Genomic DNA, 13,937 nt, shown 5'->3' with positions numbered 1-13,937 from the left:
CTAATTGACCCAAACTGAACAAGGATTTCTGGGAGAGTTAAAGAAAGAGATAAGAGCAACAGAGGAAAATTTGAAAAAAAAAATGGTAGTGATCAAGAAAATTATGAAAAGAAAATTTACATCTTGGTAAGAAGCACACACACATATGCAAAAAACAAAAACATAAACAAAAAACCCTGAAGAAAATAACACCTTAAAAAAAGACAGAATTGGCACAATCATGAAAATTCACTGAAGAAATGAACTTAAAAAGTAAAATCAGCCAAATGGAAAAAAAGGTACACAAAATTCACTGAAGAAAATAATTCCTTAAAAATGAGAACTGAGAAGCTGGAAGCTAATGGCTTCATAAGACATCAAAAAAAGAATGAAATAAAAATAAGAAAATATGAAAAAAAATCTCATTGGAAAACAATTAACTTGAAAAATAATCAAAGGAACAATGATATAAGAATTATTGGATTATCTGAAACCCATGATCAGGGAGAAAAAAGAAAAAGAAAAAGCCTAGACAGCATCTTTCAAGAAATTATCAAGGAAAACTTCCTGAATAGAATGAGAGGGCAAAATAGAAATTAGAAGAGTCACCAATCACCTACTGAAAGATATTCTAAAATGAAAATTCCCGGGAATAAGAAAGTCATTTCCAAAGCTCCTGGGTCAAGGAGAAAATATTGTAAGCAGTCAGGAAGAAACATTTCAAATATCATGGAATCACAGTCAGGATTACACAAAATTTAGCACCTTCCATATTAACAGCTTGGGGGGACTGGAAGGCAGAAGAGCTAGGTTTACATCAAGAATCATCTACCCAGAAAAAATGAGCATAATCCTTCAGGGAGAAAATGTATATTTAATGAAATAGAGGATTTTCAGGCAAATCTAAAAAAAAGACAAGAGTCTTCAGGGGGTGGAGCCAAGATGGTAGAGTGAAGCTAGAAAGCTGCTCAAGATTTCCCAGTTTCCCTTGAAAACCACCTGAACCCAAGCCTCTGAACAGAATCTGGTGTAATGAAACCACCTTCCAGATCAAGATAGATTGGAAAAACTTCAAGAAAGGTCATTCTTACTGGAGTGAAAAGGGGGTGTTCAACTCAGCTCAGAGTCTGCAAAAGTCACTGAGAGAGTCTTAATCATAACAGACCAGCAAATGAAATCCTCTGTCCTGGCTCAGTAGCGAACAACACCAGTGAGGCAACCTCCAGTCCCAGCTCAGAAGGCAAATTCTTGGAAAATAAGCTGTTTCCTCAAAAGAACAGGCAAAGTTACCCCCTCCAAACACAAGGGGCCTCTGTGCTCAAAGCCAAGGCTAAGAATTGCACAGGAATCTTGGGACAGCACTACCTTTACCCCAGGAGCAGAATTTAACCATAAAAATAAAAAAGAGAAAATATCAAAAGAGATACTACTTTTATGCTCTATCCACTGCGCCACCTAGCTGCCCTCTCATAAAAAATTTTTAAAAAGCAAATAAGAGAGGTAGAAGAAAAATGAGAAAAGAAACAAGAGGTATGCCAAAAAGGTCAACAGCTTGGAAAAGGAAGGCAATTCCTTAAAAATATATAATTGGCAAAATGCAAAAAAAAAATCCACTGAAGAAAACAACACCTCAAAAAATGAATCAGTGAAACAAATTAAAAAAAGACTGAAAAATGAAAGAAAACATAAAATACATCACTGCAAAAACAGCCTTCCTGGAAAATAGATCCAGGAGAGATAATTTAAAAAATCATTGATCTACCTAAAGGCCAAGACCAAAAAAAAGATCCTGGATATCATTCTTCAAGAAATCACTAAGGAAAACTGCCCTGGCATATTAGAAATAGAGTCATTGGAAAAATCCATTGATCACCTCTGGGAAGAGATTCCACAAAGAAAACTCAAGGAACATTGTTGTGAAACTTCAGAACTATAATCTCAAGGAAAAAATACTGCAAGCTACCAGACAGAAACATTTTAATATCAAGGAGCAACAGTCATGATTACCCAGGATCTGGCAGCTTCTACAGTAAAGGATCAAAGGGTTTTGGAATACCATATTCTGAAAGGCAAAGGACTTGGGGTTACCACAAAGTATCTACTATCCAGCGAGACAGAGCATCATCTTCAGGGGAGAAGATATATCTTTAATGAAGTAAGAGACTTTCAATCATTTCTATTGGAAAAAACAGAACTAAACAGAAAATTTGTTCTTCAAACACTGTACTCAGGAGAAGCATAAAAAGATAAACAATTATTTAAAGTTTAAACTATTTACATCCTTTCATGGGAAAATAATATCTGTAACTCTTGAGAACTGTCTCTATTATTGGGGCAGTTAGAGGTGGGCATCACATGGACTAAGGACATGGTTGTGTATGGTTCTGATATAATGATATCAAAGAAAAAGACATTAAGGAGTGGGAAAAGGTCCTTAATGGAAAAAGAGGAAAGGGGAGGTATAATGGGACAATTGGTTCACACCAAGAGGCTCAAAAGACCTATTATAAGGGAAAAAAGGGAGGGGTCTGAGCATTGTCTGAAGCTTGATCTCATCAGTTTTGGCTTAGAAAGGGAATAAATTAATCACTCAATTGGGTATAGAAATTTACCTTACCCTATAAAGAAATAGGAGAAAGAGGAAAGAAAGAGGAGGGGCTGGATTAAAGGGAGGTCAGAAACACTAGGAGAAAGAGATAAGAGAAGGGGGAGAGGCGATAGAAGATAGGACAGATAATGGGTAAGGTAGATTAAAAATAAAACACTACTAAGAAGGGACAGGGTGGAAAGAGAGAACAAAAGTATATACAGGGGAGAAAATAGAATGGAGGGAAATAGAGCTGATGATCATAACTATGAATATGAATGGGATTAACTTTCCCATAAAATAGCAGAATGGATTAAAAAACAGAATCCTACAATATATTGTTTATAAGATATTGTAGTTTTAAGAGCTCAAAGCATAGGAGTCCTTTGATCTCAGAGGCAAGATGAATAAGGTGGGAGACTCATAGAAAGTGAAAAGAGCTCCAGTTTATTATGCTATACAGTCTTGTTGATATACATTTTTGGAAGCATGATCAGCCCATGAACAGTAGGCAATCCCCAATCACCATTCAGAGAAGCAGCTTGTGGGCATTGTGTGTGGATGGTGTGTGTCAATGGGAGGAGAGCCAATCCAGCAATCTAGCAATCTGCTTACAGACAAGAGGACCTGTGAAGGCATCCCTGCTCATGAGCTACTATACAGTGACCCTCAGGCAAACCCATTCCCATGACACACATCACTGCTCCTTGCTCAACAAGGACATTTCTGCAATGTGGCAGAAAACTTATTGCGCATCAAAGGTCAAGGTGACCTCTGTACTCCTTCTTGGTGGGATCCCATACCTAGCAAGAAGAAACACATTTGAAACAGAGAAATACAGAGTAAAGGTAAAAGCATAGAGCAGAATTTATTATGCTTTAGCTAAAGGAAAAAAATAACAGGGTAAGCAATTCTCAGATAAAGCAAAAGTAAAAATAGATATAATTAAAAGAGATAAGGAAGAAAAGTACATCTTGATAAGGGGTACCATAAACAATAAAGTGGTAATGATATTAAATGTATATACACCAAATGGTAGAGCAGCTAAATTCCTAGAAAAGATGTTAAGCCAGTTACAGGAAGAAATAGACAGCAAAACTATATTAGTGGGAGACTTCAACCTTCTCCTCTCAGAATTAGACAAATCTAACCACAAAATAAACAAGAAAGAAACTAAGGAGGTTAACAGGATCCTAGGAAAACTAGATAGGATAGCCCTCTGGAGAAAACTGAATAGGGACAAAAAAGGATACACATTTTTCTCAGCAATACATGGCATCTACACAAAAATTGACCATGTATTAGGGCACAAAAACATCACAATCAAATGCAGAAAGGCAGAAATAGTAAATACTTCTTTTTCAACCATGATGCAATGGAAATTATATTCAATAAAGGGGCTGAAAAAGATAGACTAAAAACCAATTGGAAATTAAATAATCTAGGGCTTCTTTGCACAGTGGTGGTGTTGGAAGGATGGCTCAGTCTGTGGACCTGGGGATCGGGGACTGCAGGCGGAAGCTTTTGTCTGGACAGAAGGATTTCCGAAGTGAGGATGCTCCATCCCGCCTCCTGCCCGCCTCTTGCCTGAGATTCCTGAGCTCTTAGAGCATGGGGGTGACCCTGTACTGCTTCTTCCTGCTCTCCCTGCCCTCCCTGGCCCTCCTTCCCCCCTGGCCTCATTCTTCCTCTGTCCCATTCCTTTCTTTGGCTCCGGCTTTCAGTCCACCTCCCTGTTCTAAGCGCTGGGCAAGAGGCAGAGCCTGGCTTTGGGGAGTCCTATAGAGACCCCACAGAGACAGGCTGAATCAGAGAGGAGGGCGCCCGGATTAAGGAGACTGGAGAGATTGCGCTGTGTAGATGGATTCTCCACCCAAATTGACTTCATTGAATGGTTCTGAGGCAACAAGAGTGCTTGAAGAGAAAGCATTGGAGCCCAAGACTCAAGATCATCAATTAACATCAAGCCCTACCTCTCTGAACATCTGTACTGTGTCTTCTGTCTTCCTGGAGACTACTAAAGATGTCTCAAGAAAAAGAATTCTGAAAACAGTCCTAAAACAAACAGGAAAAAATCAAGATCTGGAGCCCACTTATATGGCCCCACAAGAAAATAACAATCAAAAAGCTAAGCGTCAGTCCTGGTGAAGGGCTAGCATGAAAGAAACAAACCATCGGAAATCACTGCCACCCTTTCACCAGGGTATCACAGAGCTCAGCAGATCTATCGGCATAGACTTGGCTGAAAGCAAATGCCTTGGCTGTCTCCTTCTTTCCAGTTTTCAGTTCTCTGCACAGAAACTTGAACCTTTCTGAGAGACGTTGATGACATCAGTCTTGATACTTTTAAAGCCAGAGTGTCTTCAATTTCTGAAGAATCCAAGAATTTTACAAATAGACTTGAAGATGATGGGACCTTACAAAAATGCTCTGAAGAATCAAAAGGGCAGTCAGCAGATATTGCCTTGGAAGCATCAATGACAGTGACAAAAGAATATATAGCCAGGCTTTCTTTGGAGTGTGCAAATTGGGATCAACTATTGCTGCATCACCAGAAAGTAGCTGAAGAGATCTCCAGTACTTTAGAGGAAGCCAAAATTATTGATGTAGAACTGGACCCCACTTTGGATCTACAGTCTTCACAAAGCGAAATTCTTAGCACAAAACCTGACTACCAGAAAATATTAGACAGCCAGAATGAAGCTTTTAACAGCATGGAGATGGTGATGGATGGTGACAAGGATCAATAAGGCTGTTGCATTCTTTTATGGAAGATACTACTGAATTCTTCAAGAAGTTGTCAGTGCAACTTGGAAAAAGGACTGCCCAGCAGTTGGAAGTGTCACCAATTCGAAAATTGCTCAAATCTCAACTACACAAACCCTCTTTTGCACTCTAAAACTCTTTTCTCTGCTAATGATCCAGTCTACATATATTTCCTCCAAATTGGATGAAGATGAGAAGGTGCTACCTTTTATGGAGTATGACTATAATGTGGTACTTTTAAAAACAAGCATCAGCATTAACTATTCTGAATGTTCATCTATAACTTTATCTCCAGTCTTTACACAGGTTCCACTGATTGATGCCATTTTTCAAGATATTTTTTGAAATTTGGATTTGGAAGTAATATTTTATATATTCTCAGTGACAGCAAGTTTAAAAATGAGGAATGATCACAAAATAATTATATAGACTTATATGGATCTAAATGGAATTCTAAAATTGGATTAATGACATCACTTAAATAGACCTGTGGCCTCCTGAAGAAATGGCTTTGAACTATACATTTATATATAATTTACTTCAGAACTTGTGTTTCTTATTTAGTCATCATGTATATATACTCTCCTTCATTTTTTAATATTTATGTTGAGCACCCAGTTTCTCCTTCCCCCATGTACCCAAATATTGATTGTATTTTCTAAAATGGTGTACAATAAAGAACTGTCTGTGGTTAAAAAAGAAGAAGAAGAAATTAAATAATCTAATTTTAAAACATGAATGGATCAAATAAGAAATCACAGAAACAATCCATAATTTCATCTAAGAAAATGACAATAATGAGGCAACATATCAAAACCTATGGGGTGCAGCCAAAGCAGTTCTTAAGGGAAATTTTATATCTCTAAATAGTTACATGAATAAAGAAAAAGAGGAGATCAATGAATTGGGCATGCCACTAAAAGTTAGAAAAAGAACAAATTAAACCCCCCCAATTAAATATCAAATTAGAATTTCTGAAATTCAAAGGAGATATAATAAAATTGAAATGAAGAAAACTATTGACCTAATTAATAAAACCTAGAGCTGGTTTTATGGAAAAAACCCAACAAAATAAATAAACCTTTGGTTAATTAAGAAAGAAAAAACCAAATTACCAGCATCAAAATTGAAAAGAATGAATTTACCACCAATGAAAAAAATTTAAAGTAATAATTAGGAGCTATTTTGCCCAACTATATGCCATCGAGTCTGACAATCTAATTGAAATGAATCAATATTTACAAAAATATAAATTGCCCAGATTAACAGAAGGGGGAATAAATTACTTAAATAGTTCTATTATAGAAAAAGAAATTGAACAAACCATCAATGAATTCCCTAAGAAAAAATCTCCAAGGTCTGATAGATTTACAAGTGAATTCTACCAAACATTTAAAGAACAATTAATTCTAATACTATGTAAACTATTTGGGAAAATAGGCAAAGAAAGAGTCCTACCAAATTCCTTCTATGACACAAATATGGTACTGATATTTAAACAAAGAAAGAAAAATACAGACCAATCTCCCTAATGAATATTGGTGCATAAATTTTAAATAAAAATATTAGCAAAGAGATTACAGCAATTTATCAGCAGGATGATACACTATGATCAAGTGAGATTTATATCAGGAAAGCAAGGCTGGTTCAATATCGGTACTTACCTAAACTGTATTATAAAGCAGCAGTCATCAGGCCCATTTGGTACTGTCTTTAAAATAGAATGGTGGACCAATGGAATAGGTTTGGCACACATGACATAATAATCAATGACTTTAGGAAAATATTATTTGATAAACCCCCAAACTCCAGTTTCTGGAATAAGAAGTCACACACAAATTTCTAGGAATACTGGAAAATAATGTCAGAAGCTCAGCATAGACCTATAACTCATACTCCATACTAAAATAAGATCAAAATAGTTATGTGATTTGGGCATAAAGGTAATACCATAAACAAATTAGGAGAGCAAGGGATAATTTACCTATCAGATCTTTGGAGAAGGGAGGAATTTATTACCAAAGAAGAATTAGAGAACATTATGAAATGCAAAATGGAACTTTAATTACATTAAATTAAAAGTTTTGCACAAATAAAACCAACAGAAACAAGATTAAAAGGAAAATACAAATTCTAGAAGTGAAAGTACCCTGAAAGGTTATCTGGTCCAACTCTCTTTCCACAGATAAGAAAAGTCAGGGTTAAGAGAGATGAATGATTTGTTCAAGGTTACAGAGTAAATTAAGGTTGGAGCTAGAGCAAGACTTCAGATCTTCCGATCCCAGTTTCCAAGTTTCCACAGCTCCCTGCTACTTTTTGTCTGTAAGTTCATTCCCACTTTTACATCTTAAGAGCATAAACAAGATCTACTCCAAATGTAATAACAAAAAACTTCTGCTGGATTTGGGGGACTGAGCTATTGCCCTCAGGACCCATGTTCCTGGCCCATAGTCCCAATCAAAGGGAAATTTAACCTCTGAGGAAAGGAGTCAGGCTATTTTTCTCTTCAAATTCTGATTCATTAGACTACTCATCCCAAGTATCCTGGGGAGAGGCACTTAAAGCCTTGGGTAGGCTCACATTCCCCAGATAAAGAGTTGAAAGGTACTCTATGCACCATGTAGGTCAGATATAAGACAGCTATTTAATATCCAGCTCTTAGAGCTTTTCTTTTTAAGGTTATCTTCCATCTACTCTGTGGGTATCTTATTTATACCTATTTGTTTACCTGCTCTCTCTCCCATCAGATTGTTTTTTTCTTTTTCTTTTTTATTGTTTTCTTTTTTCTGGTTATACATGTATATTAACTGTTAAATACACATTTCTTTATGAATCATGTTGGGAGAGAAAAATAAGAACAAGGAAAAAAACACAGAAGAGAAAAAAAATTAACATAACATGTATTGATTTACAATCAGACTCCATAATTCTTTTCCCATTAGATTGTAAACTTCTTGAGCACAAAGATTATTTTTGTCTTCCTTTGAATTTCCAGCATTTAATATAGAGTCTGGCATAGAAAAAGAATTTAATAAATGCTTATTGATTGTTCCTTTACACATACAAAATGCATGAAACACAAAAGACCTGCAATTGACTTAAACGTGAAGAATAACTTTTAACTACTATCATGATCTCTAAGGAGGTTGATAGTTAAATCACCAATTTGACCCCATTTGAGGTTTTTCTTGGTAGAGTAGTTTGCCATTTCCTTTTCCAGCTCATTTTGCAGATGAGGAAACTAAGGAAAACTGAGTTAAGTATCTTTCCTAGGCTCTCCCACCTAAGAAGTGTCTGAGACTGAAATCTGAACTCAGATGAGTCTTTCCTTCTGCAGAACTATTGCTCTATCACACTACCTACCAGAAAAAAAGAACATTGAGTCAAGTTAAAGACCCAGATTCAAATTCTATCTTTGCTGTTTAATACCTGTATTACAGGCAGCTCTGGTATAGTGGATAGAGTTACTTCACCCTATTTGCCCCAGTTTCCTCATCTGTGAAATGAGCTGGAGAAGGAAATGGTAAACTACTGTACCAAGAAAAACCTCAAATGGGGTCATGAAGGACTAGAACAATCGCAAAGATCTGTGTTAATCCTGGATAAGTCATATCATTTCAGTTTCTCATATGTAAAGATGAGGAGGTTGGACCAGATGTCCTCTGCAGTCCCATTCAAAACTCTATCTATGATTTGATTTTTCTCTGCAAGGTTGGGTGGAGACAAGGAAAGAACAGTCATACAAATGAAATTACTCACAACCAACCCATAACATAGTCATTTGAATATCACTTTCAATACCTGTAAAAGGAGAAGCTGATCTCTCAGATCCCTTCCAGCTTCATATCCTATGACCCTATTATGAAATTGGGGACATCACACAAACGCTTTCCATTTGGGAACTATTTTGGGGCTATCTCGCTGAGGGTTTGATTCAGAGATTGTTACAGAAGCAAAGGCAGGTATCTGGAAGTTCACATCTACCTTTACAAAGACCAAAGACCTCAAACAATATTACCATGCATGTTGCTGGGTCTACCATTTTAATTTTAAATACACTCCATTGCACTTCTTCCTAATTTCCCCTCTCAAGATGCAAAGATCTTCCTCATGGATGACCAAGTCTTACCAGGCAATGGGCATGTGAGCCAAGGTGAGCCTGAGTTTCTATGGATCAAATGAGAGGGCTGTTCTAGACTTCTCAGAAAGATGGGTATGAGGGCGGGAGGAGAAGAATAGAGTTCTTCAGAAAACTTTGTGATATATTTCTTCCTTTCTCTAAAACAACTTCTGGGATTCTCTCAGAAGACACAAAAACAGCCATGTGTAAATCCCTCCCATTTTCATGATTTAAAAAAAGGAGGGGAAGGAAGAGTTCTTATAGAAGTATGCAAAAGCAGTATTATATTTATTGACCTGTCCTGATGGAAGGGAAGAATTAATTCAGCTGACTAAATACTTATTAAGTTCTGAATCACAGAAGGCACTCTGCCAGGAATCAGAGTCATAACTGGGTTCAACAACACCAAGATAGAGGATGAAGAAAATTGTACTTCAGTGGTACAAAGATTCATTCTCTTGCTTGGGGAGGTGGGGCTTTGGATTATAGTTAGTTTTGCTAGGTAAGCAAGCACAAACTTAACAAGATAAATTGGTTAAAAGATAAAATTAGATAAAAGCTAACATCAATCCTCTACACACTGTTCTGTGAGCTATTAGAATAACGAATTTTCCCTTATGCTCAACTGAATTTCTCTTAATTATGACTTTTCGTGAATGAAGTTAAAAATTCTGACAGAGATGAGGAAGGAGTGCACTTCAGGCCTGAGCAAATACACAGAAGTTGGAGATGGAATACTGAGTTCAGAAAACAACAATCGAGTTTGGCCAGAACTTGTTAGTTTAGAATAATGTGAAATAAAGTTAGAAAGGGAGAGAGGAATAAGACTGTAGGATCTTCAAGTCCAGGCTAAGAAGTCCAATAGCCAAAGATAATCACTGAAGGCTGTAGAGTTATCTCTTAGAATGAAAAGGGCAGACCTGGGATACTAATTGGGAAATTAATTAGCAAGCTTTTATTATGTAATCCAAGAGGCAAAACCAAAGCTATAGGTTTACATATACTATGTTCACTATAGGGATTCTCTCTAATCATACTCTGTTAGCTAATGTTTCTCCTTTTCAAGGTTTCTTCTGAAAATATCAGAATTTGGTTCATGTCTGGTTCTCAAGAAAATGGTGCTCTCAGGGCACCGTGGTGGTGCAGGAGATAGTGCACTGGCCCAGGAATCAGAAGGACCTGAATACAAATCCTTTCTTAAGACACTTACTAGCTGTGTGGCCCTGGGCAAGTCATTTAACCCTGATCCCAAAACAAAGTAACACAGAAAAAAGACTCCTATGTGAGCACTTTCTTCAGGGGACCTTTTCCAATATCCTCCCTCATCCATTTGCTAGTTCCTTCTCTCATATTACCTCCCATCTACTCTATAAATCTGTATCTTGCATGTATATCATTGTTTTCATTTGAAAATGGATTTCCTATGACCAGCAGGACGAATACAGAGAGGCTTGGAGAGACTTACATGAACTGATGCTGAGTGAAACGAGCAGAACTAGGACATCATTATACACTTCAACAATGATACTGTATGAGGATGTATTCTGATGAAAGTGGATATCTTCAACATAGAGAAGAGCTAATTCAGTTCCAATTGATCAATGATGGACAGACTCAGCTACACCCAGAGAAGGAACACTGGGAAATGAGTGTGAACTGTTTGCATTTTTGTTTTTCTTCTCAGGTTATCTTTACCTTCTGAACCCAATTCTTGTGCAGCAAGAGAACTGTTCGGTTCTGCACACATATATTGTATCTAGGATATACTATAACACATTTAACATGTATGGGATTGCCTGTCATCTAGGGGAAGGGGGTAGAGGGAAGGAGGGGGAAAATTCGGAACAGAAGTGAGTGCAAGGGATAATGTTGTAAAAAATTACCCATGCATATGTACTGTCAAAAAAAGTTATAATTATAAAATTAATTTAAAAAATTTTAAATCTCTTTAAAAGATGGATTTCCTGTATTTCCCAGTGTTTAGTATAGTGCCTTGTATATAGTAAATGTTTAATAAATGATTGGATTTTTTAATTAAATTTTTTTTCAATCAACAAAAGTCTATCTTCTCTCCTTCCTCCTTAGTTGATAACAAAAACAAAACAAAACAAAAAGGCAAAACAAATTTCATTGGCCATGTCAGAAAGAATATACATATATGTGTACATAGGTACATGTCTAATATATACAATCATGTTATGTAAATCACTGATCTCATTCAGAACTTTGAATCTCCCATTTATTAGGAGGCAAGTATCATATTTTATCATTACGCCTCTGAAATTGTAGTTAGTCATTATGTTGATTGGAGTTTCCAAGTCTTTCAAAAGTCACTTATCTTTATAATATTGTTGTCATTGTATGAATAATTCCCCTGATTCTCCTCAGATTTCTCTGAAACCAAACCTTTCATTATTTCTCGTAGCACAATTCATCACATTCATATACTATAATTTACACACTGTAATTTATGTACCCAAGAGAGGGACATCCCTTCAGGTTCTCATACAAATAGCTTTGTACATTCTTAGAGTGTGTTTTGCCTAGGATTATTCCCTCTCAATATGTCCTCCCTTCAATTCCTCCTTCTCTTCTTTTCCTTCTATTTCCCTAGTGATTGAAATATATTTCTGTGCCCATCTGTGTGTATTTTTTCTTCCTTTGATTAGTTCAGATGAAAGTAAACCAGAGGCAGCCAGACCTTCAATTTTTTGGTAAAATTTTACTTCTGCACTCCAAGATCATTTACTCTAACCTTTTCCCTTTCTCTTCCCAACATGTTCCTCTTTTCCATTCTTTTTTTAGGCTCTTTAAAATATAATAGAACACTTTTAGGACTTTCATCTAATTATATTTCCTCTTTGACCTTATGATGACAGGGTTCAGAAAAGACAAACATATAATTTCCCCATATTAAAATGTAAACAGCTTAGCCTTTAATCCTATTTACTTTTTAAAATTTCTCTTAACTTCTGTATTTGAACTTCAAAATTTCTTTGCAGCTCCGGTCTTTTCATTAGGAATGCCTGAAAGTTTTCTATTTCATTCAAATTTTCCTACTATATACTTAATTATACTCAGTTTTGCTAGGTAAGTTATTCTTGGCTATAAACCTACCATATTCCAGGCTCCTATTTCTTTATAGTGCTGGCTACTAAATCGTGTGTGATCCTAACTGTGGCTCCTGATGCTTAACATCTTTCTTTTTGACTGCTTATACTATATATTTTTTAATTGGAAGCTACGGATTTTGACTATAATATTCTTCAGATTTTTCACTTTTTAAGGTGGCCTTGTTTCTACTTCACTCTTTGGGTCTAAAAGATCAGAGAAGTTTTCTTTTAAGATTTCTTGAAACATAATGTCTACATTTTTGGTTACAGGTTTCAGATAGTCACATGATTCTTCAATTTTTTTGTGTGTGTGCTCCATCTATTTTTCAGGACAGTTGTTTTTGCTGTAGGATACCATATTTGTAATTTTTTCCAGTCTTTGAGTTTTTTTCAGACTTTGTATTAATATTTCTTGACTCATAGAGTCATTTGATTTTATATGCTCTATTCTTATTTACAGGGATTCTTAATTGGACAAGGTCTTGTATTGTACCATGCTATTAATTCTCTTCCCAATTTTCTTTCATAACTCATTTCTTTTCTGATTTCTCTTTTTTCATTCTTCTTTCATTTATATTATTAGATTCTTTTTTTAACTTGTACTTTATTTCTTTTAATAATTGCGATTGAGTTTCTGCCTAAGGTTGGTTGGTTATTGGGTTTTGTTTTGTTTTTTTAAGTTTTTTTAAAAGACTTTGCTTTTTTATGTTTTGCAATCATTTTATTTTTCTGGGTTTATGTCTTCATTATCTCTGTTACCATAATGTTTGTTTTTTTTTTAGGATAGGATTCCTTTGGGTTTGCTCATTCTTTTAGCCATTTTCCTGACTTAAGACTCTATATTAAGTCTAGGCCCTAAGTGCTTCTGGAGGAAAAAGTCTGACTTAGTCCTTTTTTGTTGCTATTCCCATTTTTCAGGGATACCTTAAACTAGGGAGCTGAAAGTTTTCAGTGCTCTTATGTAGTCTGATCTAGGGTAAAGTCTGATCATTGCCCCTCTGGTCTGAGCTCTGCAAATTCCTGACCTAGATTTGGTATGAGTAGCAATACAATGCTACTAGACTGAGCTCTCATCAACCATTTACTGGTTCAGAATAACAGAAAAAAAAAAAGAATTTTTCCTTTGATTGGAGATATCTGTCCTGTTTATTGTTCTACAAGCTTCAGATTGGGTTAGAAATTGGAATTGAGATGAATGGATGTCCATCAATTGGAGAATGGTTGGGTAAACTATGGTATATGAATGTTATGGAATATTATTGTTCTATAAGAAATGACCAACAGGAGAAATACAGAGAGGCTTGGAGAGACTTATATCAACTGATGCTGAGTGAAACGAGCAGAACCAGAAGATCATTATACACTTCAACAA

General features: G+C 35.9%; 1 pseudogene; it reads left to right on the top strand.

Annotated features, from left to right (window-relative positions):
- The first annotated feature begins 4,368 nt into the window (after positions 1 to 4,368).
- On the top strand, positions 4,369 to 5,465 carry LOC141542339 (kinetochore-associated protein DSN1 homolog pseudogene; annotated as a pseudogene).
- The last annotated feature ends 8,472 nt before the right edge of the window (positions 5,466 to 13,937 follow it).

Source organism: Sminthopsis crassicaudata, chromosome 5 (assembly GCF_048593235.1).
Source record: "Sminthopsis crassicaudata isolate SCR6 chromosome 5, ASM4859323v1, whole genome shotgun sequence".
NCBI lineage: Eukaryota > Metazoa > Chordata > Mammalia > Dasyuromorphia > Dasyuridae > Sminthopsis > Sminthopsis crassicaudata.
Note: the sequence above shows the minus strand (reverse complement) of the source record. Positions and strands in the feature narration are given on the sequence as shown.